The sequence below is a fragment of the Pyxicephalus adspersus genome, chromosome 5 (genome assembly GCF_032062135.1).
Source record: "Pyxicephalus adspersus chromosome 5, UCB_Pads_2.0, whole genome shotgun sequence".
Classification (NCBI taxonomy): domain Eukaryota; kingdom Metazoa; phylum Chordata; class Amphibia; order Anura; family Pyxicephalidae; genus Pyxicephalus; species Pyxicephalus adspersus.
In genome coordinates, this window is record NC_092862.1 from 135,367,999 (window position 1) to 135,394,245 (window position 26,247).

Below are 26,247 nucleotides of genomic sequence, written 5' to 3' on the forward strand. Positions count from 1 at the left end.
CAAAGTGTAAATAATATCTTTTTTTTATTCAGATACATTTAATTACATACCATAGTCATGGATAAAAATTTCTAATCCTATAATTTCTTGCAGTGTAGGAGTGAATTGTGGAACTGTCAGATTTTGGCACCTGCTTAGATGGACTACAAGTCTCTGACAATTCAGACATGGAAAGAATAATATAGTCATTGCTATGAAAAAGGGAGACTGCTCTGATCAAGTCAAATGATTAGTTGATTTTTGAGCTGAATAATATTTGACCTGATTTATTAAATTGACTTAAGTTTAAGTTAAGTTTATTAAGTTGAAGAGATTTGCTGAGCTGCCATAGGCAACATGCAGTGGACAGGCTGGGGTGTTCAATTGTATTGTATATTCCTACTATTAAAAAGTGTATTGAAACCCAAGAACAAAAATGTTACAGTAATGACTGAATTTGTTGTTCAGGCTATATACATTTTAGTGGAAATACCTGCATAAATTCATGTGAACATGTGGTTCCTGTAAACTTTCATTCATTTAAACTTTCTGAGCACTGATCTGAAATTTCAGAAAGTTTTCTATAGTACATTACATGGGATATATCCATATGTTATAGAGATGAGAAGCATGGAAGGTGGTTGTAGTCTAAATTAGAAGAGCAGTCTACAATGACAACGTTGCTCCTCCATAGGTTCAGTACAGTAAGTGAGCGTTGTCATTCAATGATGGGAAATGTGCTATTAGTAGGATCACTAGATCCATAAAAGATAAAGCAAATACGGTCACATTATCTAAAGACTGATAACCTGATATATATTTAGTTTTTGTTCATGGATTAAATACACTTTATTAATTTGTTTAATGATGTTAGAGAATTAAACTTTGGAGTATCAGGATGCTGTAGGGTCTTGTTATAGACCAGTGGTCTACAACACGTAACTTGGGCATCACATGCATTTCTCATATCCCCTTGGATATTCCTCAAGGCATCCTCTTAGCATGGAATCTGCACTTCCCTGTCTGAACTGTTGATTTATAGGCTTTCAGGAAGTGTATATCCTGAGGAGACTGAAATAATATAATTGATATGTTTATTATATTCTTAACGTGTAATTTCCTTAATAATGCCTTTTAAAGTGAAACGCTCCAAAAATATCCCCTATATAGTTCTAGTATACGTTCTGCAAACTGTATTGCAGTTCCTATCTGCTGCTAATTGTACTGAAACTTGCCAATGGATTCCATTCATTTCCTACTTTAGCCACAAGCAGAGCAACTGATTTACAAGCCCGTCAATCAACACTTGGCCATACCCACCCACGCCCAATGATTTCCTGATCAACAGCACTGCCCCTATTAATTGTCACCCTCCCACTGGGATCTTCAGTGTCTGGGCTGTCAGGAAAGGAGAAGGAAAAATGTGTGCATTTGATGTGACTTATGCATCACGTAAATGTGTTTGAAACTTGTTCACGCTGTCATACAGAAGCCTTTAGTTGTACTTTTTTACTTTGTACTTTGTACTTTTTTAAGACTTGTTCAATGCCCAACAACATCATTATTTTATAGTATCACCTTGCATTCGATTCTGTTTTTACTCCCATTTTTTTAAGTCAAGATACAAAAAAAACACAAATGGAAATTGTCTGTTGAAAATGTTTTGAATGTTGTTTGTTTCATACTCCTTTTTTTATAACCAGTGATGGTTCATGAGCCAACAAAGTAACCTCAGATGTGGGCATCTCTCCCATTTTAAAGTACAATGATGTTGAAATTCCACTGCAGCCTCAAGGATGAAACTGAACTCACTTGAGCTAAAGTACAATAACCACGTAAAGATTTGCACCTCAATTATACATCTACAAGAACTGGAAGCCGGATCATTAGTAGAACAGCACAAGCCGGTAGCTCAAGGCAAAATAAATCATTAATTCATCAGTGTTCCATGGTATACACTCCAAGGGGTTTCTGTGCAAATCAATTCCATCAAACATATCCATCAAATATCTCTTCATTCTCTATAACAAGTGGCTTCCTCATAATTATAAACAACTGTTTTGACAATAAATCAGTGAGCACAGAACAGTTTATAGGATATATCATTTGTCAGTTACTAAAGTGAGTGCTTCTCTCTGTTATGTGATATTGCTTTTGAGTATTATAATGAGAACAAATTAAACAATTTTATTAGTACCAAATTTTATTTACAGGCTGGATGTCTTAATGGACATCAACATGACGGAACAGTAATAGGTAACCAAATAAAATGATTGGCAGGTTAAAATGCATATAAGGAAGCAAGTTTATCTGCCAACAGATATGTATTTCCGTCTATGCAGTCCTTAGATTTGCACAACCCCTCCCCATAATGTTGTCCTGTCTGGCAGTAAAGGAAACCTAGCTTTTCTTTGCTGCATTTCACCTATACTTACAGGTAATGTCCCTCTTCCAGCCTGGGACTGGACAATGAAAGCAAAAGGAGTACAATGATGAAATTAGATACAACCATTGTACTGCAGCAATATTTATTGGCTCCTTGTGCTATTTTATTCTCCCCCATTGTAAACTCTAATATATAAGGATTTGAAAAGTCTCATATCAGGTAGGATTCATGTGCTTAATCTGCTTGCATTTCATTAAATACATTTATGGATTATTTCATAATAACATAGCTGCACATGCCAGATGTCTCAATTTAACATCTCTGTGTCTGATGCAATAAATAAATAATGTGCAAAGCCACTGAGTATACATTTGTCATTCTAACTACCAAGTTACATAGAGGTGGCAGAAAATTATTTTATTAAACAGATTGCTGACAAGTTAATAAAATAGGAATGTATTCTAATGTATGCTTGAATACATCAATATTGAATATATAAGCACTGGATAACATTATTATTTTGAGTTGAAAGGTAATTCTTGCTAATATTGTGTACCCATGTGCTATTATGTAAGACCCCTAAGCCTTGGTAGCCACAATCACATGACTTCTAGCTTTTAAAACCTAGTTGTTTTATGATATAAGGGACTGCAGACTACTAGGTTGGATGCAGAGCCGGCATACCATTGAAGAAAATATGGCTTCTTTTTCTGGCCTTTTCTGGTCTAATTTTCTTTTTTACCCTCTTTGATATCCATTCTCAACCACGAGGTTGCTGGTGGTCCCTTGAGCTGTGGCTAACTGATTTCTCATTTGATGGCATGCATAGGTTCAGGACCAATGCCACTTGGCAGGGTCAACGGCATGATGCCAATAATTAGTTACCTGTGAGGGTGGCAATATGACCAACACTGTGGGGACATTTTCCCACTGACCATCAATGTAGGGGGCACTTCTCCTATTGAACCTTAATGAGGTATTTTTATCATAGGTTCTTATTGACTTAAGCATTATGTCAAGGTTTCCTCTAAAGTAAGAAGAAGGTTGCTTTAGGGGATGCATTTCCGAAAGAGGCCTGGGTACTATATGAGGAATTTCTTCAATAAATTTGAGAACTGTTATCTTTCTGAAACTTTCTGACTTCAATCCTGTTGAAAATTCAAATTTTTGCTGTTCATTAAAGCTGAACTTTGGGCAAAATGTATTTTTAATCGTTGCAGTTGTACCCCTTCGTTCCTGCAACAGTAAGTATAACTGCTTTTATAATTGTTTCTATATGATGATAGGAATGGGGGACATGTTTTCTTTCTACTATCTCATGCAGATGCCAAAGCTCCATTTTTGCCTTGCAAGACTGGTCCCATACCAAACCACAACCATACCACATAGAATTAAAGCATTGCTTTCCCAGAGCTCATATGTTTTCTGCTGAGAGTTAATGGTAAGTTTGGAAAATATTTCTAATTTTTCTTCTAAAAAGTACAAGCCCATATGCCAAGACATTCTCCATGTGTGAAGTTCTGATTATTACCGTATGATGAACTAAACTAATCTGATGCTTATAAATCTTTTATTGGACAAGCAGTTTTCCTATTAACAACAGCTTTAAATTACCCTTTTAGTGCTAATAAACCCACTGATGATTAACACTGAGAGATCCCTCAATTCTCTTAGACAGTAAGGCAATTAATTGCGTACTTTGATGGCCCAGTTATAGCTTTCTACTTTTAAGACACTGCCCCTATTTTGTTGTCAGTTATAAAGCCGCAGCCATGATTGAGATACGAGCCGCTGTTAAATTTAACAGGCGCGTTCCATTGGTCCTAATTTGCTTTCGGTCAAGCGAGTATGGATTATCGATGCAGCCGGCTAGAGGTATTACCTCTAGTGCCTTTTCGTTATTAAACATAGATTTTATATTCACTGTAGAAGCAAATTTACAGGCTTATGTGAAGGTGTTTGTCCCAGCCGTGTTGGTTTTGACAAGCGCTATAAAAAAAAAGCAAATAGCAAACTCAAAAGAAAAACCCAGAGGTACCCACACAGCGCAATGGTAATTTAAGAATGAATTTGTGAACTTTTGCAGCTTGTGCTCATGATGTGGTTTATTGCTCAAAGATTGTTATGGGGTTACAGCTTGAATAACTACTATGGGGCCCCGAAAAGAAAGAAACTTCTGTAGGCAGACATCCACTAATTATTGCAAGGCTGGGTTAAATAAATAAATAAACCTAAATAAAGCATGATGGGAATGATGCTCTTTATTACATTTTGGTTGAAAACTTTTTTTTTACAGTCATCATAAAATGCCTTGGCTGATTTCCTTGCTCCCTCAGTAGGTGTAATTGTGAAATTCACAGATGGCTGAACATTGGAGCCACATCAGCTGGTTTAGATTGACTTAAAGTGACCTTGTCAACTGAAAACTTTAAAAAAGAAATGATGTATCACAAAAGTAGTTTATTACTTATTTTACCCACAGAGCACTTTCAGTGTTGAATGCCTGTTACCTCCACTGAACTCTGTGGTTCCTTCTGCCAGTCCTAAAGTCATTACAATGTCTTGTTGTGATGTAGGGACCACAGGGAGGAACCAGAATAGGAGCAAATTATCAAATAAAGAATCTCCAGTTAGCAGTGAGAAAAGATAGGTGGCAGGGGCTGTGGAACAGATAAATATTAACTGACTTCTTTTGAATACATCATTTACTTTTATTCTTTTAGGTATGACAAGGTCAGAGTTGTGGGCAATAACATTACTGAACACCTCTCAACACAATACAAATGTAAAACAAAATACATTTACCTAACTCATTACGAAATACAAGTTACAGAAGTAACAAGTCTCTGTTTATCCCAGCAAAGGCGGCTATTTCTACAGACATAATATATTTTAGGCAGCTGAAATGGTTGATGGTTACTGCCCCACAAACCTTCCTCCGGCACACTTTTGAGCCCTGGGTCATATAGTGCGAAAAGCATAACTTTAGCAGTAATGTCTATTCCATATTGGACTCCACATGTTTCTACTCCTTTATTCAATACTACTGCTTTATTCAATACTTAACTGGCTGATAACTGGCTTCGAGTTTAGTTTTTCGGTAAGACAAGGCTGCTGCTAATTTTGTTTTTGTAGCAAGACAAGACTTATTAGAACTTTGAATTCCAATACTGGTTTTAGTGTCATTCAACAACAATTATGAAATATCCAGTGTCCTGTACATTTACACCATATCACATCTACTGCCACATCCTTAGTTTTTCAGGAAAAAAAAACTGGGACAACAAATTGGGACTTTTAAGGCAGATATATACTACAAAATAATTTTCTAAACAAATTTAAAAACAATTCTAAAAGCAATAATACATACAAACATGAAATCAATTTCATTTTGACGCGTTTCACAGACAAAAGCTGCTTCCTCAGGAATTGATTAAGATCTACATATATATATATATATATATATATATATATATTTTATTATATATAGAGCATAGTTATCCTTGAGATAGGGTATATTTCAATTTCTACTTACATGGTACAAACAAAAGTCACTTCTTTTTTCAGCAGCCTCCTCAAAACGTTTCGAGATCAGATTAGGAACAGGCCAATGAAAGCAACCACCAGAACCAACTCACTTTATGCAACAAATTATGCAACAATCAACAACTCAACTTAGTGTATCCAATAAAAATGAATAATCAAACATCTTTGTTAGCCTTCTTTTTTAATTATAACAATTTATCGCATATAATAGATAACAGAACATATACCTTAATCAACATGTGACAAGAATTTAAATTAAACTAAATAGTGTGCCTTTACTCATTTATATTAACCATGGGTATACCACATAAAAAATAAATCCATATTTATTAACGTGCCTTGCCCCTTCCTCAAATCCTAGGAATGACCATCAGATCCCAAATCTTGCATTGTTAGTGCTAAAGGATATCCCTTAAACACCAAACTTTCTGAATTTAGAGATGGATAACACAGTAAAATACTCTAACACTGTTATGATTTTAAGTACACCACATAGCTTTTCAATACACAAACTCAAATCCCTAGCTAACTCCCCATCCAGAACATCGAAGCTGGGTAGTCAGGCTCCCAGGACTACTTTTTAGACATTAATAGATTACCCTGAATGGTCACATGAGTCTAACAGACATTTCCTCAGCCGGGATCAACACAGCTGGTTAACCAGGTCTTCAGCCTTCCTGAATTAAAACTAACAATTCTTCCGAGAGTCCAGTGAACTGGACTGGCATATAACATAAATGTTATTACTGCTCTAAAAGTTGTGTAGGGATCTACTCCCTAAAGCTTGCACCCTTAGAATGATCTGTTATACTCTGTGTTATGTTATCTGCCAGACTCTGTTGAGGGTTGTGTTGGAGGTTTAGCATAGTTTAACTTTGGCATAAATGGTTGTTAGCTGGCCAAATCCAGGGAGGAATTTCACCAGGTATCTAGAATAAGCTTTAACAAACATGATGACATGATGAGGAAGTTCTCAACTTGTTGTTAAAGTTCTGGGCTGGAGCTCAGGTCCTCAGAGTGTAGCCCACTGGGAAATGCCTGAGAGTTGCTGTTTGATCATGGAGACTTCACACAACCTGTGTAGAACTCTATGGCTAGGAAGCACTGGAGTAGATAGAAGAACCTCCAATGGTCTGAAATTTGTAGACCTGATACAGGATAGACACAAAAACTTTTGTTTAAAAGGATGTTACCTAAGCTGTTGATTGTTTGTAAAGCCTGGGCTCAACCTGGCGACCGTCAATCTGAGCTGTAAGGGCCATGTGTTTGGGCATTCCAACTTAATCCCAACAATTCTGATTGTATGTAAAGCCAAGGCTCAACCTAGGGACCGTCAATCTGAGCCGTAAGGGCCATGTGTTTGGCTATTCCAACTCAATCCGAACAATTCTATTATGAGGCCTTTGAAAAAACATCTGAAGAGTGGACATTCTTTCATCAAGAATCTAAATCTCAGTTAGGTTTCCCACTTACACTACACTAGACACGGTTGACTGGAGGACATGTCATGGAACCTTATCAGAAAAGTCCCGGATCTCCAAATTTTGTGGAGGCTTAGGACCTGAATTATTAAAACCCTCCAAGGCTGGAGAGAATAGACTTTCATTAGTGAAGCTGAGTGATCCAGGAAAACCTGCAATACATCTGGTCCACAATTCAAAACATTTGTTGCAAATAGCAAATGACTTTGAATAAACCCATTCCAGGCTTGCTTGATCACCCAGCTTAACTGACGAACGTGTATACTCTCTAGGCTTTGAGAGCTTTATTAAATCAGGTCCTTAGTGCCCTAGTTTATCCAGATGCAAAGAAAAGAAAAACCAGGACAGAAATAGCCTCCTCTTGTAATAATGGGGCTACTTAGTTTCAATGGGCATGACACTGATGCTGGGGGATGGTATTGGTACATTCTTGCCCAGGTGTTGTGTAACACCATAGTGCATGTAAATGTAACATTAACTGCATGTGATAAATTTCACATACTTTACTAAATACCTCCCCCTTTTATACCAACTTACTACTTTTTATTGACTGTAGATGTTTTCTTTAAATATTTCCTCCTTCTATGGCAAGGAAGTCCATGAACCCCCATAAGTAACGCCCCCCCCTACTAAGTCATAATCATAAAAAATGGCAATCTGTGCATTATACTTTAGTACTTATTTTAATATTACTTCACACTGAGATTTATCAACTGCAAGAGCTGATGGACCTCACAGTAGTGCAATTGTATTTCAATTTTCAACAGTGTGAAATGATTATAGACAGCGTAAAAATACAAACGCATAATGGAAATAGAATCTTGGCATGCTGAGCAAATAATTCTTTGATACATGCAGGTTCTATTTTAAAAATGTATGCAAAGAAACATTAAAACTCCACAGATATTCTTTTTTCAGCATCCAGTTGGCTACTTCCTGAATAGACACCAGTTAATAATAAATGCTAAGAGCTATATTTAGAGTAGTTGTCGTTTAGTTTTTTGACTTTTTTTTGAATAAATCAAAATATGACACTTTCGAGGTCCCTAATGGATTGGAAGTTTGGATGCCATAATGCAAACTTTACTGAATATTTTATACTGATGTATAGGCATGCTGACATTTCTAAACAAATACCACTCATTATTTAATTCAGACATTTACTGATTCATCAGTTTTGTGGGCAAAGATGCTCACATGTATTGTTCATTCATATGCAATGCTGTGAAAGTATACTTAAAGTGATAAAGTATTATCCAGATTGAATGGCCCTGCAATAGAAGAGTGTTTATTCTCATCTCTCCAACAGACCGTCCTCCTATTCCAGTAGGGCTAAATTCTTCTTCTATAGCCTTGCTTCCATTCCACCAGCTATAAGACTTTTCCACATTTAACACCTCTGGAAGTTAATACGTGTAGGGCAAATTCCACTGCCCTACCACTAACTGCCATGGTTTATCTTTTGACCACCAATACGGGATTTAGCAAAAAAAAAATGGTCAGAGGAACAAACCATGTTTGCCTTCGAGGAATTCAAGAATAAATAGGAGCACAAAGCCTGACATAGGTATCCCGGGAGGCTCTTGAGATGCTCGGGCATGCACAGAAGGAGCCTTTCTGTGGGGAAAAAAACATATTTTCTGATCTAACGCATGCCCAGTGAGATTGGCAATTTTTTTTTTCATCCTACATCACCCGATCCTGTGCTTCGGTTGCGTGGTGTAGGATAAAGAACGCGGAAGAATAGAGGAAGATGGCGGCATCCGGAGCTTTGGCTCCGGGACGGATGTCAGGATGACGCTGGCCCCGATGCAGGACACCCCTGGATGGATCAGTCTGCCCTGCGGGACTGAAGGTAAGTGTATTTTTTTTTTTAGTTTAGTTCCTCTTTAATGCTATATTAAACTTGCAATAAATTACTTTAATTAAATAAAATGTATTTTTGAGTAAAGTTAAAATACCATCATTTAAACATTTCTGAAACTCCAGGCACAAAAACTTTAATTGAAATATTTTACTCAAAATATGAGTCCACTTTCTATCTACTAAATGCTTTTGAAACCCCAAATTCTACATGTTAAAGTAGTTTTGATATCTTTATTGGGTTGTAGATTGATTTTACAGAGAGCAGATTTGTGGAAGGGACTCAGCAGGTCCACCTGCTACAGGCTGCCAGCAGAAAACTACAGGAGGGGGAGATACAAGACCAGTCACCCTGCACAAGGAAAGAAACCAGCAGAGCCCAATCAGTATTACAGAGGCAAAATACAGGAACAGTTACATTCACTGACTTGTATATATGCATATATCGGTAACAATACACATGGCTCTTCTATTAAAAAATATTTGTTTAGCCAACATTTTACCTTTATATGTAGAGCTTAGTAAAAATGTTCTGCAAACTAGGACAGAAGCTGACCTTAAAATATAATTTTAAAAATCAGAAAACAAAATGAGAACTTTCTGTATAAAATCGTGACTATGGAGATATTTTGCTATTGTAGGCATGATGGTATAATTAGCTACATTTCAATATCACGCTGTGCACCAAGCCAAGCATGCTCAGACATTTCTGCTGAATAGGCATTGAATTCAATACATAATAATAAAGTTTTAAGGATTACACAGATGCTAGATTTTTTTCATCCAAGACAATCGTTTGTGGTCATCACAGGGGAAAATGTAGCACCTTATCCTCTGGTTTAGCCATCTTCCATGCTGGATACTATTGTTTAGTACTGGAGTGGACACAATGGGCCTGATTTATTAACGCTCACCATGGCTGGGGAAGATACACTTTCATCAGTGAAGCTGGGTGATCCTGCAAACCTGGAATGGATCTGGTCCAAGATTGAAAATATTTGCTAACAAATAGCAAATGACTTTTAAGAAATTCATTCCAGATTTGCTGGATAACCCAGGTTCACTGTTAAAAGTGTATCCCCTCCAGCCTTTGTGATCATTAATAAATAAGGCCCATTGTGTCAACTCAGGCCCAATGAGCCTCTGGCCTGCCTTTCCATATGTATAAAACATAACAGCACATGCCAGATAACACTCCCCAAGGCAACTTTCATGAGTTTCCTGGATGAAAATCTAGCATGTGTACAAAGGGCCCCTGACATCATTTAGCCATCGCCCAAGTGGATCGTTATACAATTGATCGGTGGTGACCACTGTCATTTGCTATCGTACCTCCCGCTCATCCTCCCCTATCCCCTCTACATACTGAGCAGCACTGGGTGCACAGTGCTTGTGTATTCTAATATTCTCAGAAATGACCATGAAAATTGTTTCCAGCCATAGATATCTACCATATACATAAAGCTTTAATCCTTTCATAATATTTTACTTGTTTCTTTGCAAGTACTGTTCCTCAAAATCAAGATGGATCAATTTTTTTTTCAACACTTTACACCTGGCTAATATTTGTTTGCATCTAGAGAGTATGTGCGCCCACATGCTGCCTATTTGCTAATTCTACAGTTGAGGTTTCCACATTCAGTAATGATTCTCCAGGCAATTATAGATTATTGCTGAATGGAAAAATTTGGTTAATGGCAATTTGCTGATTGGAATTTCATTAACTCGTTAGGTGGGTTTGGAAGATCACATGACCCATTCCAAATGCCTTGTTTTCATAGTCACGTGACCTATTTCTCGGCATGCTCCTGCATATATAACAGCAGCTGCACATTAACAGGTTTCTGAAATGTTAGATTCTTAGCAGATCCACCTTAGTGAGGCTTATTGTACCCAGCTAAATGCACTTAAAATATGGTTTAAAGGGTCACCTATTAGAGGTGATATGTCATTTAGATTTAAGGACTGCAGAAAATAAATGGCCCATTACCAAAAAAAGTAAATACAGAGTTGGCTGCAATATTTACCAATAATCCGTAGATTTCCCAGATATAACTTTATTGGTCTCATGGCCAGCATAAATTATTCCTTGACCTGCTGCAGCCAGTAAGTGGACAGTGATAGGAAAAGCAGCGCAGTACAAAAACTGATGGTCTCCTTGTACCACCTAGCACAATACGGTAAACCACAAGAGGCTGATATCGGGTCAAATCCAAGTACTTGCACTACTTACCTTTATAATACATTAAATGATGTAATTATAATTGCAAAGCTGCATTACTATGGGTCTTTTATCTCGTCTAGCGTTTAGGTTTGAGGCAAATGTAAACCCAATAACTGAGATTTTATCCGCTCCAACGTGTTAAGGTAAAGTCACAGTTGCTTTCAATTGTTTTAAATCTGCAACTTTCATTAAAAGAATAGCTAATGATCCAGTCATAAATGTTCTTCTCTAGGTATTTGTTCTCTAAAAAACAATAAAGAGTTTTTTTTTTGCACTTATCTAAGAGATAATACAAAAATGTTGCAAATGATATAACTTTTTTTAACAGACTAAAAGGAAGAACATAGGACGATCGTTCATACAGCAGATCACTGAAATGAGAGGAGTCTTATTGTCTCAGGGTCTCTCTCCCCCTTTCTAAGCCATCTACTATTAGTATGTGTACAATCTACCTAAACAATTATGCTAATCTTACCCCGTCATGGCACCTAAGCAAGGGTGAGATCACTATCCTCCGGGGGGAGATTCCTGGAGAACAGCTGAAATCTTGTTCTTGCATTTGGACCTGAGCGTCTTGTGAAATATCTTCTGCCCTACATACCCCACAAATCTTTAGTGATGGGGGCGCATATAATTCTAATTCTATTATTTTTGTTTCCGACACACTTTACATCTACAGTTAGTAGGTGATATGGAAGGAGGCCCAGAAAGCTAAGTGGATCTTCTATTTTAATGGAATTTAGTTCTACAATATGTTCTTGCCTAGCTTCAGTGAGGAATACAGTGAGGTTCCCAGTAGCTTAAAGAACCAGCACTTGTACATTGGATAAGCATCAGTGGAACTGAACCACCCCCTTATGCCCCCATTTATTTAGGTTGCTGTAAATGAGACACTACATGTAGCATCTCACCCACGAAATCCAAGGACACCATTAGGCCTTATACTAAGTAAACTTCCTGGACCCCATCTATCATATCTAAAAGTTCCAGCATTGGAAAAGTCAAGCTCTTTTGATCAAGGTCCGGTAAAGAAGTACCCTGATGATTGGATGGTTGTTCTCACTTCTTCTTTTTCACTTTACATAACATAGAATATATAAAAAATCATAACCACTAAACCAAGTATAAAGACCCCACCATGATAGCCCCCTGAAACCATTATTTTCCATTATTTGGACTATAAGCATCCAAGCCAAGTTTATGGTGGTTACTGTAGACATTGCAGAATAAACATCAATACATCATCACCTTTGAATTCTGCAGATGCTGCAAGATGTTCATTCATTTTGATATTCTTCCCTTGGCCTCTTAGAGGGTTCCATGCAAACACAAAGCATTAGAGCAAGCTGACAAAGAGTTTTCCTTGAACTTAGACATTTCTGGAACTTTAAAAGAGATTGCTTTAACGCTGCCAATATTCAGATGGAAAATCCTTGATCCTTTTATAAACAACTTCTCTCATTCCCTCTGTGATGTTACTTTACCTTATATCCATCACAACCAAATGCATTCATAAAATAAATTACATAGAAAATGCTGATTATTTTTTCTTCTCCACAGGTGTGCTCCTTCTTTCTCAGATGGTTTAATGGAGTGTTGTTGCATAAGGTCAAAACGTGCAAGGCAAAGGATAAATATAACATTATATAACAAGCTGGCTCACTGAATTGTGATTTAAAGAGTAGAATATCTTTGTCTGCCTCATAGTCCCTTCCTTTGCCTACATATGTACAATCAGTACATGGCTCAGTGAATAAGAGGGTCAATGTCAACATTGGGGAGACTGTTGAACAATGATTGAAGACAAGTCATATTGTGAAATGTATTCAAAGATTAAACTATTTTTTTTTTATTTATAGCATGCTGTTTATAAATAGTTGACAAATTGTATTGCTGACCTCCAGCCTCCCCTTCAGTCTTGCACAGTTATACAGGGTTCTCCTATACTGATATTGCTTAGTTTGACTTTACTGCATACAGTGAACTTCTCACAATTAGTGTTGAGCGAACCCAAACTCGGGTCCGTACCGAACTTTACGATTTTGGGTACCCGGACCCGAACCCGGCGGACCCAAACTTCCAGGTGTTCGCTCATCATACTGACAGTCTGTAACATTCCTCCTGCCTAGAAATACTCTTCCAAGCTGACTTCTACCCATCAAGGCATTTCAACCTTTAAATAATGCCTCCCAAGAGCCTATTTTCCTGGATGGAGGATGTCCACACCATCTAGCCCTTTCTTTCTCAACCTGCTTGCTCCTTACATTCATTATATTTTAATCACATATGTGCATACAAAGGTTGGTTTGCATGCAAATGTCACCTGCCTAGGGATTCTTAAGCTACGTACACACGTCCAATAGTTCTCCCCGATAATCGGCTCAGGGCCGATATCGGACAAGAATCTGGCATGTGTACAGTGCCCTTCGTCTATCGTCCCAAGGACCGTCCTGGCAGGTCCACAGATGATGGACGATGAACAATCCTAATGCAAGAGAAGGGGGAGAGCACACAGCGGGGTGCCGCTCCATCATTCTCCCCCTCCCCTCTCCATAGAGCAGAACGGTGCTGTATGTACAGCACTCGTTCATGCATCATGCAGTGCTTAGTCGTTGGAAAGGATTGTGAAAGATCCTTTCCAATGACAATATTTGCACGTGTGTATGCGGCTTTACTCCTCCAGACTAACATCTACTCATCAAGTCATGTTAACATTTGAATATTGCCCCCCAAGAGCCTGCCCACTACTGCATTGAGGCTGAGGACGTTTACAAGGAATAGTACTATAAGTGCTTTTTCACAGACTTACCAGTCTTTTGACTCTATATAAACAATTAAAAATCAATAATATATGTAGACACATTCTTTTACATGAGGCCTTTCTTTAGGTTGGTATTATCATTATTATTTTTATAGCAACTGTGACCTTTATTGACTATGGGATGTATCTACCTTTTCTAACATTTTGTTACGCTGCCTGGCTGCATTGGGAGCCCCTTGGTGATCCCACTCTAGTCCCACTTTAGTAGTCGTTAAAACAATCTTGGAAGAAAAAAACATTTTTTACATGTGTTCAATGATGTTGCTTTGTCAGAAATGATTGTAAGTATTGATGTTTATTATATATTACAACATATAGGGAATATGGTACCTTTATGTATTTCTCTCTAAAAAGTTGTATTACCGCCTACCCTCTTGAGAAAGCAGTAATGTGAACTGCAAAATGCGTTGAGGTTAACAGCCCTGACAAATTTTATGTGAAGAACAATTGAGCGTATCTTTACTAGAAACCGTTTACACTTGAGAGCAACATGGATTAATTATTGCTATAAGTATTGACCAATTGTAAGAGTTTTTTGTATTTGTTGTATGTTTTTTTTTTTATTAATAATAAAGAATGAATTGTAATTTTAAAATTGTCCCTAAAAGATCCCTTTTTTGAAGCATTCTATTATGTGTGTTTATGGTTAAGTAGTGTGCCTAATTAAGGTCGCTGGTATCGATACTATAAATTCATAACCATTGAACTAGGAATAATACAGGTAGTACCCAGGTTACATACGAGATAGGGACTGTAGGTTTGTGTTAAGTTGAATTCATATGTAAGTCAGAACAGGTACATTATTTTAATCAATGCAATTAGGACAGATGTTTGTCTCAACATATGATTAGGCAGCGTGGTGTCAGTTACTGTATAAAATCCTCACTGTGAGCAAAACACAAACAAAGCAAAACAAAAGTGAAGGAGCCTAGACATTCATTAACTTCTGGAGCAAGCTGTGCTTTGATATGAAAAAAGAAGTGCACAGTTTGTCTTGGCCATTAAAGAGTTACATGAAATTGAAGAAGAGCTCAGTCCTTAAGGTCACCCACAACATCAGCTCTGTTTAGCAAAACATTTCTTCTGCGAATCATGCAAACCCCCCCCCCCCCTTCCCCAAGCCTCCATCCTGCACACGAGAGGGCAGGAAAGCCCCGTTCGTCTCTAGGAGTCATCCCTATTTCGGATGTCCTTAACTCGGGGACTACCTGTAACTGTAAAATACATTTCCTTAATATTTGTTTTAGTTTTGAAAAGGATGGGAAAGAAAGGAATAGAAGAAAGAAAGGAAGGAAGGAAGGAAGGAAGGAAGGAAGGAAGGAAGGAAGGAAGGAAGGAAGGAAAGAAGTAGGAAGGAAAGTATTTGCTCCTTTTCAGTCTATTAAATACATCTTTGGAATTAGTTTTTTTCTTATCTATTTAATAAGAGCAAAAAACAAGATCTGAGTTTATTTCCTGCAGGTCCACACATCATTTTTATGCAGTCTAAAAAAAGGAAAAAAACTGGGAAATGTGCATGCATTGCAGAGATGTACTGCAACATAACACAGGAATAATAAAAAATACAAAACAGAGGACCCAAAAATTGTAAAGAAATGTGGTGGTTAATCAAGATGACAAGAGCAGCACAATGATTTAAATTCAGAACAATCGTAACACAATTCAAGAAATCCACATAACCTAACATGATAATTGAATTACACATACTAATTAGTCAATGCTAATTTCATTTCCAAGTGAATATGCTATTTGACAATTTAATTACCAGCACAATAAACAGAAAGGTGACTTCTGCCTTTCAGTCATTTGGCCCGAACTAACAACTTGGCCTTGATCATTACGGTTTAAAGAGCAGCTATGCTGAGGGTTCCATAAAAAATATGATTGCTGTCTAATTGCCTGAGCATGGTCCCTCTTTCATAAATGATCGGTGCTTTTAATTCATTTAATTAATGTAGCCAGACATTTGGGCTTCTTCCCCCAAGTTAATTGCACTGTGGCCACAAAGGGATTAATATTTCACAAACACAAGAAGAAATGCAAAAAGGTAAACACAGAGCGGATGTCATTTTTCATTTTTGCCAACATATATCTGCAATACAGTTTACCATGTCTTCGAGAGTGAATGATACACCAAATTTTCAGATAACAATACAGAAAGATTTTAAACTACCAGGTCAAAATAAAAAAATCCCCAAGCCTGTGGGGGCAATTTTTTTATGATCTGGAGTTTCTAGCTGGTCAGGTCTAGATTCAGGAACATTATTAGCTCTAAAACGAGGTTGGCTGGCTGCCAGAATATATAGAATGCCTGGGTTCTTCTAACAACAGTTTTTACCTCCCTATTGGCACGAGCCTATTCCAAGATGGCACTGCCAGGACTCATGAGACTCAATTAAAAAGGAAAGAATGGTACAAGGAGCAAAAAATATCATTTTCACCTACGGATTGGCCACTGCAGAGTCCAAACTTAACCCCATTGAGAATATTTGGTATTTGCTAAAGAAGACTTTTCACAGTGGTCCAACTGTCCCATCATCAATACAAGATCTTGGAGAAAAATGATTGCAACTCTTGATGGAAATTAATATTGGTACTTTGCATGAGGTTACTGAAGCAATACTATGGTGAATGTGAACTGTAAGAAAGATTGCCCAATGAAATAAGATGAGGGTGTGACTTTTTTGTTAGGACAGTATGGTGCACGTTCTTACTGCTCCCATTCAGGCCAACTGCTAGCTCTGCCCAGGACCTACAGAAGGTGGGGCTTTTATGGATGACTACTGAGACTCCCCCTCTGGGCCAGCACATTGCCCCAGTATAGTATGGGTCTTTTAATTGGTGGAGAAGAGGCGTCTATTATCGGTACTGCATGGCTCTGTCCCAGGCAGGGAGATTAAGTTATTATTATCAAGTAGTTATAGAGCAAGCATATAACAAAGCCCTTTACAGAGTCCACCGTCATGTCACTAACTGTCACTCAGAAGAGCTTAGAATCCAACATTCCTGCCATAAGGCCAATATGATGGGAAGCCAATAACCTACCAGTATATATTAAGATGTGGGAGGGAACCAACACAAACATGGAAGGAACCTACAAACTCAATGCAGATAACTTCCTGGCTGAGATTGAAACCTAGGACCCTGGTGAAACAATGTAAGCGTGATAGCCACCATATGCAAATCTCAAATTTAGTAAGAAAAGTCAATCTTGGCCCAGCCAAGCATTCCTCACATCTATCATAATTTTAGGCTCACCGACCAATAGTGAGCTTGGGGTTCAGGAAGAGGCAAGGTCAAGCTTGACGAACCCAATGCAGTTTTTAATTATGATGACTTCTTCTTATATTGAGGCTAACATTGGATATATATTTTTAAGTTAACTACATGCATGCAGATATAAATCACAGAGGGGAAGAATCGCAATAATATGCACAATCTTTCACAAATCTGGCAATTAACACAGCTCCTCCAAACCCATCAACTCGTTGGCTGTACTCGCCCTATAAGTAGTTCCTATTAAACATTTAAATTCCAGAGCTGAGCATGGTCATTAAACAAAAAGACCCAAAGCACGGCCAATAAACAAATGCAATTTTTTTTTTAATTGAAACATCTGCGCTCAGGTCTTAAAAAGGTGTAAGCTGCTGTAAAGAAGCCTCATCTGATCAGTATTTGGGTTTTCATATTTGCAGCATATGCTGTAGTTAAAGCGATCAGCAGGTCATGCTTTAATAAAACAGTTTATGTAGATTGCTGTAAAGCTACAAAGATGCATCTCCTGAACTGAAAACACTCGTTTTCTGTCCATTAGCTGGCCTGACTCGAAGTCTAGTTTTAGCCTGCAAAATTGCAAAATGATTACAGATATTACTGCTGCTTTATCTGCTTGTGTTCTTTGTGCACAACAAAACATTTTATTTTCTTTCGCATAGAATGGAATATAAAAGAATGCCTCATGATTGTTTTCCCCTCTACATTTTGACCAATTATTTATAAAATGCTGTTTTTAAGCTCCGGTTCAACTAAAGAGTTATTTTGCACTTTTTGCCGAATGTACTATATATATATATATATATATATATATAGTTATGTGGTCTTCTTCTCACTAATACAGTAGCATTGTCGAGCTCAGATTTATACATTTTGTTCCCATGAGCTAAATATCTTATGGTGCCCACTTCTACCTCTAGTTGGTTTCCTACTATAATGCTTGAATAATATCTAGTCTAATCTTTAAATCAAGTTTATTAGCTTCAACTGCACTTCAGCCAGGGATAGACCCCACAGAGTAACTGTCTAACATAGAAACAATATCAGCAGCCAGCCAATCAAGTACCTCAGGGATATATTAAGATTCTGTTTGTTCTAAATTTCTTTCCTGGACTGAAATCCCTTACTCTAATTTTACTACACATTGTGAGCTTCACAAAAGTTTTAGAAGCTGCAGAAAGTTTTGGTTGGAGGAGAACCAACATCATGTATCCCTTGCCCCCTGACCTGACTGTCCCTGGACCACCAATGTGCATCATTGGGTTTCGGTGGGTGTTATCTGGATCAGTCCCAATTAAAAAAAAGCCTGAGAAATGCTTATCACACTTGACACACACTTTGGTCTCATTTATTTCTCATTTAAGCTCTGCAAGACTGGATAAGATAGGCTACCATCGGAGAACCTGGGTGATCCAACAATTTTGAAATGGATCTGGTCCAGGATTGAAAACATTTCCCAACTATTTGTAAATTATTTTTAGGAAATCAATTCCAGGTTTGCTGGCTCTCCTTGATTCTCCATGATAGTCTATCTTCTCTAGTCTTGGAGAGCTTTGATTATTCAGGTCCATTGAATCAGGGCTGAGAACAGAACTACTGAGGTTGGCGCGATTATATTTTCAGACTGCAATATACAGCATCCTTCAGGCCCTTCCAGCAGTTGTCTGCCTGTTTTTCAGAGAGATACACAAAGACCCATTGACGACATCACTGTATCGATAATACGATATTTGTTAAAAATAGAAAGGTTTTATTTAAAAATGTAATGAGAGTAAAGTAGGAAATGGAGGCAAAATATAGGCAGAATAACCTTCATATATTTTAGTAAAATCCAGGTGTCTAGCTGGGTCTGTCTATTAAAACCTTTTTTGTTTTATGTAAACCAGTTCATGAAAATGATGCAGTTTATGTTTTGAAAACTTCTGAAACTGCAATATTATAATCCAAATTGTTTCACTCCTTCCCCTCGCCCGGTCTGCAGAGCTATAGACTCCTACACCGCAATATATAAACTATGCAATGAAGATGTGTCACAGTGTAAGATTTTTCTCCTTCATTTTCCATCCAAAGGAACACACAGCTTAAGCTGCCTGACTAGCTCAGCAATAATAGGATGGCAGACCGCTGTAGGTGACTATCAGATTTTGACACATTCTGTCCGAATTATCCACAATGTGAAATAACTGCTTCTCTTACATTATGACGTGACATGACGAGGCTTTCTATTATTATAGAATGGAAATTTTATGTCTTTCAAGAGCAAGCTACACAAAGATCTTCACGTTGCAATTACATATATAGGCTGGTATGGAAAAAAGAAATCAGATTTTAAAGAGCACCTGTAATGTCGATGCAAACACAGTGCTTTAAAGGAGGGGGCTGGAAAAAAGGGCCACCGGAGTTTGGTCTTCAGTAAAAAATGTTTAATTGTGCTTAGAAACACAAATGCCACATTTTGCAGCTTATCAGTTCTGTGATATTGGGGTTGCATTGGTTTTCTTTTTGAGGCTTTTAGTTTTACCTAGACATGATGCCATTGGTACATCTCTGTTCTAAGGTGATCAGCACCCCTTGAAAGCAGAACTAAACCATCAAAATAAAAAAACTGTGACCAAGCAGGTCCTTTATTGCAGAAGAGAAAGGCAATGCCCCTTCTGCAATAAAATAGACTTACCTGCACGATCATAAGTTTTTTTTTTCATTCACCTGTCCTGCTTCTGGTGGCTCGATCTTTGGCCTTCTTAATCAGGATGATATAATTCTCGTGCACGTGCACAGGGATTTATTCAGTGCTGGCAGCCCCAGTATATGTGGCATATCCAAATATTCTACACTGAGTTCTACTGAGTTACCCAATCACTTGGAAGGAAATGTAAAAAACATGGAAAGCTAAGTAACTAATTCCTTCTCAAGAAGATAATTCACCTTGGTAAGTAAGCAGCCTAAATTTCCTTAGTAAATCACCCCTGTTGCATGTATAGAATAGCAGAGAAGTCACCCTATTATACAAAGTGTGTGAGTCTAAAGAAATAGAAGATTCTACCCATTCCCTGCTCCATTATAAAAGGTTAAGGCTTTAGATCTCTGCTAGCTGAATACAATATTTATTTTCTCCTGCCTTTCTGAATTTTTTAACTAATATTTAAGAAGACTCCTAGCTACCAAAAAGATTTGTAAGAAAGATTTTTTATTTCTCTTTGGAAATTCACAATTTAAACATTTTACAAATAGTCTGATTTTTTACTATTTAAAGGTTCCCTCCTAGCAGTGCGGGGTCCATATAAAAATATACAAAGAGAAGTAGAAAAATACACTGCGGGAAGGGTGAATGTACGTAAAAGATAAACAAGCTAATAAACGTTGCTCCTTAATCACTCGCTGTTTGGTTTGATGCAGGGGGTTTGTTCAATAGACGTTCTCGGCGTGCACAGAATTAGCTACAATTATGTTACTGCTCACATGAAAATCTTGTTCTTTCAAAGCATTGGCTACACAATGCAGCCAGTTACTTCAGTGGCGCACAGCCCCTTTTTTGAATAACCCAAGTTAGTACATTGTGTAATCAGGCGGCATTTGGTTAAAGAAAAATCTGTGCTTAGATATACAGAGGCAGGAAAAGGTGAGCCATAGCTTCGAACTGTCTCTTGTTTGGAAGAAAATTTTCTCTTTGGAAATCAAATTCCCTAGGCTATCTCATTTCATTAGTTGTCCAAGGGTAACGTATCACTGAGCCTGGACTGCAGTGCTGGTGTGGCATGGCCAATTTTGCTTTCCATGGTCTTATGTAAAGACCTCTACATGTGTATTGCCTACCAATAATGGTACAACACACACCCAGTAGAAAGGAAAAGAAGTGGTGAATTAGGCAATTGTGAGTTTTAAATTATTAATTCCACATAACTAGTGGTGTAGCAGAAGAGTGTCTAGTACATGTCAGAGTAGATACATTTTTATCTTTGAGAAGGGGTCACGGTACTGCTACAAAGCCTACATTGCCAAACCAGTATCTCTGGATACGGTTCCTGGAAGGTCCAAAGCTCATCCTTGTTCCACTAACTAACCTGAAAGTACACCAAGCTGCAATGATGTCCTCAATCTTAAAATTTATTTTGACACGACAAGACCCCCTCTGTAATTCTTCCATTCTGATGCTTTTCCTCCATTGGCAAACTTAGGGAACTGTTGTTTATTTGCTATAGAACACATTTATTTTGGAGATATATGTCAATGAGGTTGATTTACTTAAAGATGACCTATCATCACATTTTTTACTTTATGTAAATGGGTGGCTAGAAGAAGGAAGAAGATGGCAGCACCTAGTGTCCATCCTGTGCCGGAAAGAAGAAGGAAGACAGGACGATTTGAGACAACTCGACTCATTAATGTGGAGGGATTATTGGCTTTACACGTTTAAAGGTAAGTGTTTTTTTACTGAAAACTCTACTTTAAGGTTTTGAGAATCTATGTAGTTGTGGTTCAAGGGCATTCTCAGGTAGGTTCCCTCTCAAGCTTTTTGTCCACACAGACACATGTCCCAAAGTGAATTAATCCTCACTAGGATGTGTTGAGAATCCATTATTGGCATATGGATCCCAGAAACAAATTTGTTTTTAGGACTTGTCCTGATATCGATGGATATGTAGAACTTACAAGTTCTGTTTTATTGGAGGTGTCCAGGTTATCCATTGGCTTTATGTGAGTCGAGCCAGGGTTCTTTGACCTTGGATTTTATGACTAATTGCCCGGCCCTGTTAGCTTGGTGATTTGAACCCACATTTTTTTCTTTTTTTTATTGCAGTGAACTAGATTTGTGCAATGTGCTTGACCACCTATAGTCTCTGTTGTAAGTTCTGTGTGGTGGACTGACAATGTCAGCTCTTTGAAGAAGAACAAGCCCACCCTAGAACACCAATTCCCTGAACAGGAACCATCACAGAAGGATTACCAGGCATTCTAATGAAATCTGCAGATTTAGATATAATAAAAGCATATTTATATAATTAGATTTATTAAAGCAACTTTTAAAATTATATTAACATACTATACCTCATATACTATGAGATTTTAGTGATTGGGTTTGAATTTACTGCGAGCAGAAAACTAATTTTCATAAATCATGAGAGACCAAACTATATTTCCTGTAAACTGAGCAGTATCTAGTAAAGATATTTAGAGTTCAGAGGATTGATGTAGTGTTTTATACAGTCACCCTTTTGTAGAGTCACTGAAACTGGAATTTAAAGCAATTGAATTTTATGTCTTTGCTTTTTACATTTTATCTTTTCTCGTGAAGGTATTTTTATTACAATATTGGGCGAGAGTTGGAACATAAAAATCATCAATATGGGTTATGGGATCTTTAAAAAACATTGATGAAAGAAGCCTTCCCCTACGTCAAGACAACCCCACAGGGAAATAGATGGATTTATTTTCGATCAAATTTCTGTAGCGGCCGCCAATCCATTGTTTCTGTCTGCCTATATTTCAAGGGTCGTTTGGAGTTATTTTAAATATTTAAAAGGAACCTGTCAGTTTAGACATATGGGAGCTGCCACTGGTGACTTGTGAGGCTGCGTGATCTGGGTTAGACATTAGTAATTTTTTTTCACTACTTAGTGAGTTACTGACCTGGATTAAACATATATTTATCAGTACTGAATATGTACAGATCAGTAGTGGAATTTCAGATAGGAAGCTTTGGAGCTTGCAGATTGAAAGGAAAGTCAGCATAGGCTCTCCAATATATAAAGTTTAGATACAGATTTGCAAAATTCATGATTGGTCCATTTTAAAAAGGAACTGTCATTTTGCCAATTTTTAGACCTGGACACTGTCACATGACATATAGGTAGTGATAGGGAATGACATCACCACCCCCTTAGTGCCCAAAACCATCTGACACTGGGGATTTGAGTGCCTGGTAATTGATTTTGGATGCAGATATGCTGAATAATACTGTGCATTACCAGGTACCATGTAGCGGCAATGGCTTTTATTCCCATGGAGTGTCCACACAGTTGACTATAATAACGTTAAAGTGTCTTTTTATGACATGTTCTGAATGTACAGCAGACAACTACATTTTCCTGTCACCTAAAAAAGCAGCTTTCTGTAAAGAACAATTTATTGCAGTAGGTAAGCGGTATGTTACATGGAGTGGAGGGGTTAGGAGTTTGTTGCAAAGCGTAGGGGTCAGTAGCAATGCAAAGTTCAGAGGTCAGGCATAAGTGGTGGAAAATGTTAGCGTTGGGAGTAGATAACTCATAGTGAAGAGGTCAGGAGGAAATCATGCAGAGTGCAGCAACTGGAAGTAAGTAACACAGAGTACAGAGATCAGTAGAGTGTACAGGAGAGGAGTAAGTTATGCAGAGATCAGAAGTAAGTAATGCAGAGTGTCGGAGTCAGGAGGAGATAATGAAGTGCATAGCTCGGGGGTAAGCAATGCAAAGTGCGGGGCTTGTAGTTCCCTCACAGTGATGAGGTCAGTAGTACATAACATACGAAGTTTAGAATTTAGAAGTAACTAACACATTTATTACCCACAAAAGCAAAAATACCCCGTCCAGTCCAGACATATACCCTCCAAAGATAAAATCACCCACAGCAGAAATTCTTCTCTTCTTATATTCATTACCCAGAATAATTGTGCCCAGAAGAATAAGGAAGGTTCTCCCAGGTATCCCTTCAGGTAGGTGATATGTCAAATCGGTAAACTTCTCACGTTCAACTTGAATTCCTGCTTCTCAAGAAGATTTTGTTAATTGCGTGTGTTTATGGTATATTGTAGATTGACTAAATTAGTATAAATTTTTTACGTTTTCTGTAATCTAAAAATATAAAAAATCGAATCTAATGAAACAAACAAATTAAAGGATACCTAGCAAATTATATTATGTTGGTAAATGGCATTGATTTAAAAAAAAATCACTTTACAGTAAAAATAACAAACAGGAATCTTATTTTTTGCTCCAGACAAAAGTGATAATGATGGTTACCATCACCTTCTTCTTCCTGTGTTTTGTTCCCGAGAGTTCTCACGTTCGTGTATATGCTAGCTTTGGAGCTACCGACTGACGCTAACAATCAATATTTTACTTATGTTAATGGCACTTTTTTCTGTGCTATGACATTTTACTGTTGTTCATTTGAGTTCTGACCTTCTGAGGCGCCTACATCGTTAAGGTCTAGACTGTGCCGGCCATTTTTACTAGCGAATCCTGCATGCAGGCAATGAGATTTAGAAAATACTTTATTGCATATTGATATTCAATTAAGGCATCAGCATCAGATTAATGGAGTACGTTATGTGAGATGGTAGTTCTGTCAGAAGGTTATGCAGCAGTATATAAAGACATCTATCTATCTATCTATCTATCTATCTATCTATCTATCTATCTATCAATCTATCTATCTATCTATCTATCTATCTATCTATCTATCTATCTATCAATCTATCTATCTATCTAGGACAGTTTTCTAGTAATTTGGTTACTTGGAAAAGTATATTTGGGGTCTCTTGCCTACTAGCTTCAAGGTTTGACCTACACCATTTTCTTCCAGCACCACTCCAACACAACATTTTGCCTTTTGACTACGGAGTTGCCCAGCTTGTGCAGTACATGATCTGTGCTGGCTTTATGTGAGTTCAGTGAGTTGAAGGAAACCTAAACACCATTCTCCATCTCTATTTGCAAGACTCCCTTTCCATCAAATATCTGTTTGGTCAAAGAGCAGACTGATATTGTCCCTACATTGGGGAGCACTGACTGATTGGAGAGGTCCCAATTTTGTGCAACACTCACCTGTCTCCAAACAGTCTCACACATGTTCAGTGACTCCTATAATATTAAAAAGGCTCTTCCCATGTCAATTTGAACATCTATCTGTGGCAGCATGATAGCTCAGAGGTTAGCAGTCTGGCCTTTGCAGCGCTAGGTGGAGTTTTCAGGTTCACCCCGTGTTTGCGTGGGTTTCCTCCGGGTACTCCGGTTTCCTCCCACATTCCAAAAACATGCAGTTAGGTTAATTGGCTTGAAATTGACCTTAGACTGTATTAAAAGACATTTTACTATGGTAGGGACATTAGATTGTGAGCTCCTTTGAGGGAGTGTTAGTGATATGTTTATGGACTTTGTAAAGGTCTGCGTTGGTGCTATATAAATACTGTGTAATAAAAATCCATCTATGATATATTTTAAAATATCTATAGGGAGATTTAGATTTCCAATAATTTAGTTCACTTGAAAAAAATATATTTAAGGTTTATTGACCACTTTTTTTTATTCTCAAATTCCTTTATTTAAGGTTTGATCCCCATTGTCTTTTTTCAGCACCACACCAACACCAAACTTTAGCTCTTGACTATGGAGTTGCCCAGCTTGGACAGTACATGATCTCTGCTGGCTTTTTGGGAGTTAAGTGAGTTGAGTGAATTTGAGCACCATCTCCTTTTGTATCTGCAAGACATTGACCCACTTTGTTTCCATTGATTGTCAGTCTGGTCAAAGAACCTGTCTCTCTTTTAATCTATCCATTGGGAGATTTGGGGTCAATTCTCCAGGTATTTAGTCCACACACATAATTATATTTAAGGTCTCTTGCTCACTTTAATTCATCCACAAAAGTACTTTCATACAAGGTTTGATCCCACAGTGTTTTCCCAGCACCATCCCAA

The 26,247-nt window shown here is 37.6% G+C and overlaps 1 protein-coding gene across 1 annotated transcript in view; it reads right to left on the reverse strand.

Moving 5' to 3' along the window:
- The window catches only part of ZNF804B (zinc finger protein 804B), a 230,666-nt gene that overhangs the window by 38,710 nt on the left and 165,709 nt on the right, over positions 1 to 26,247 (reverse strand). The window lies entirely within an intron of this gene.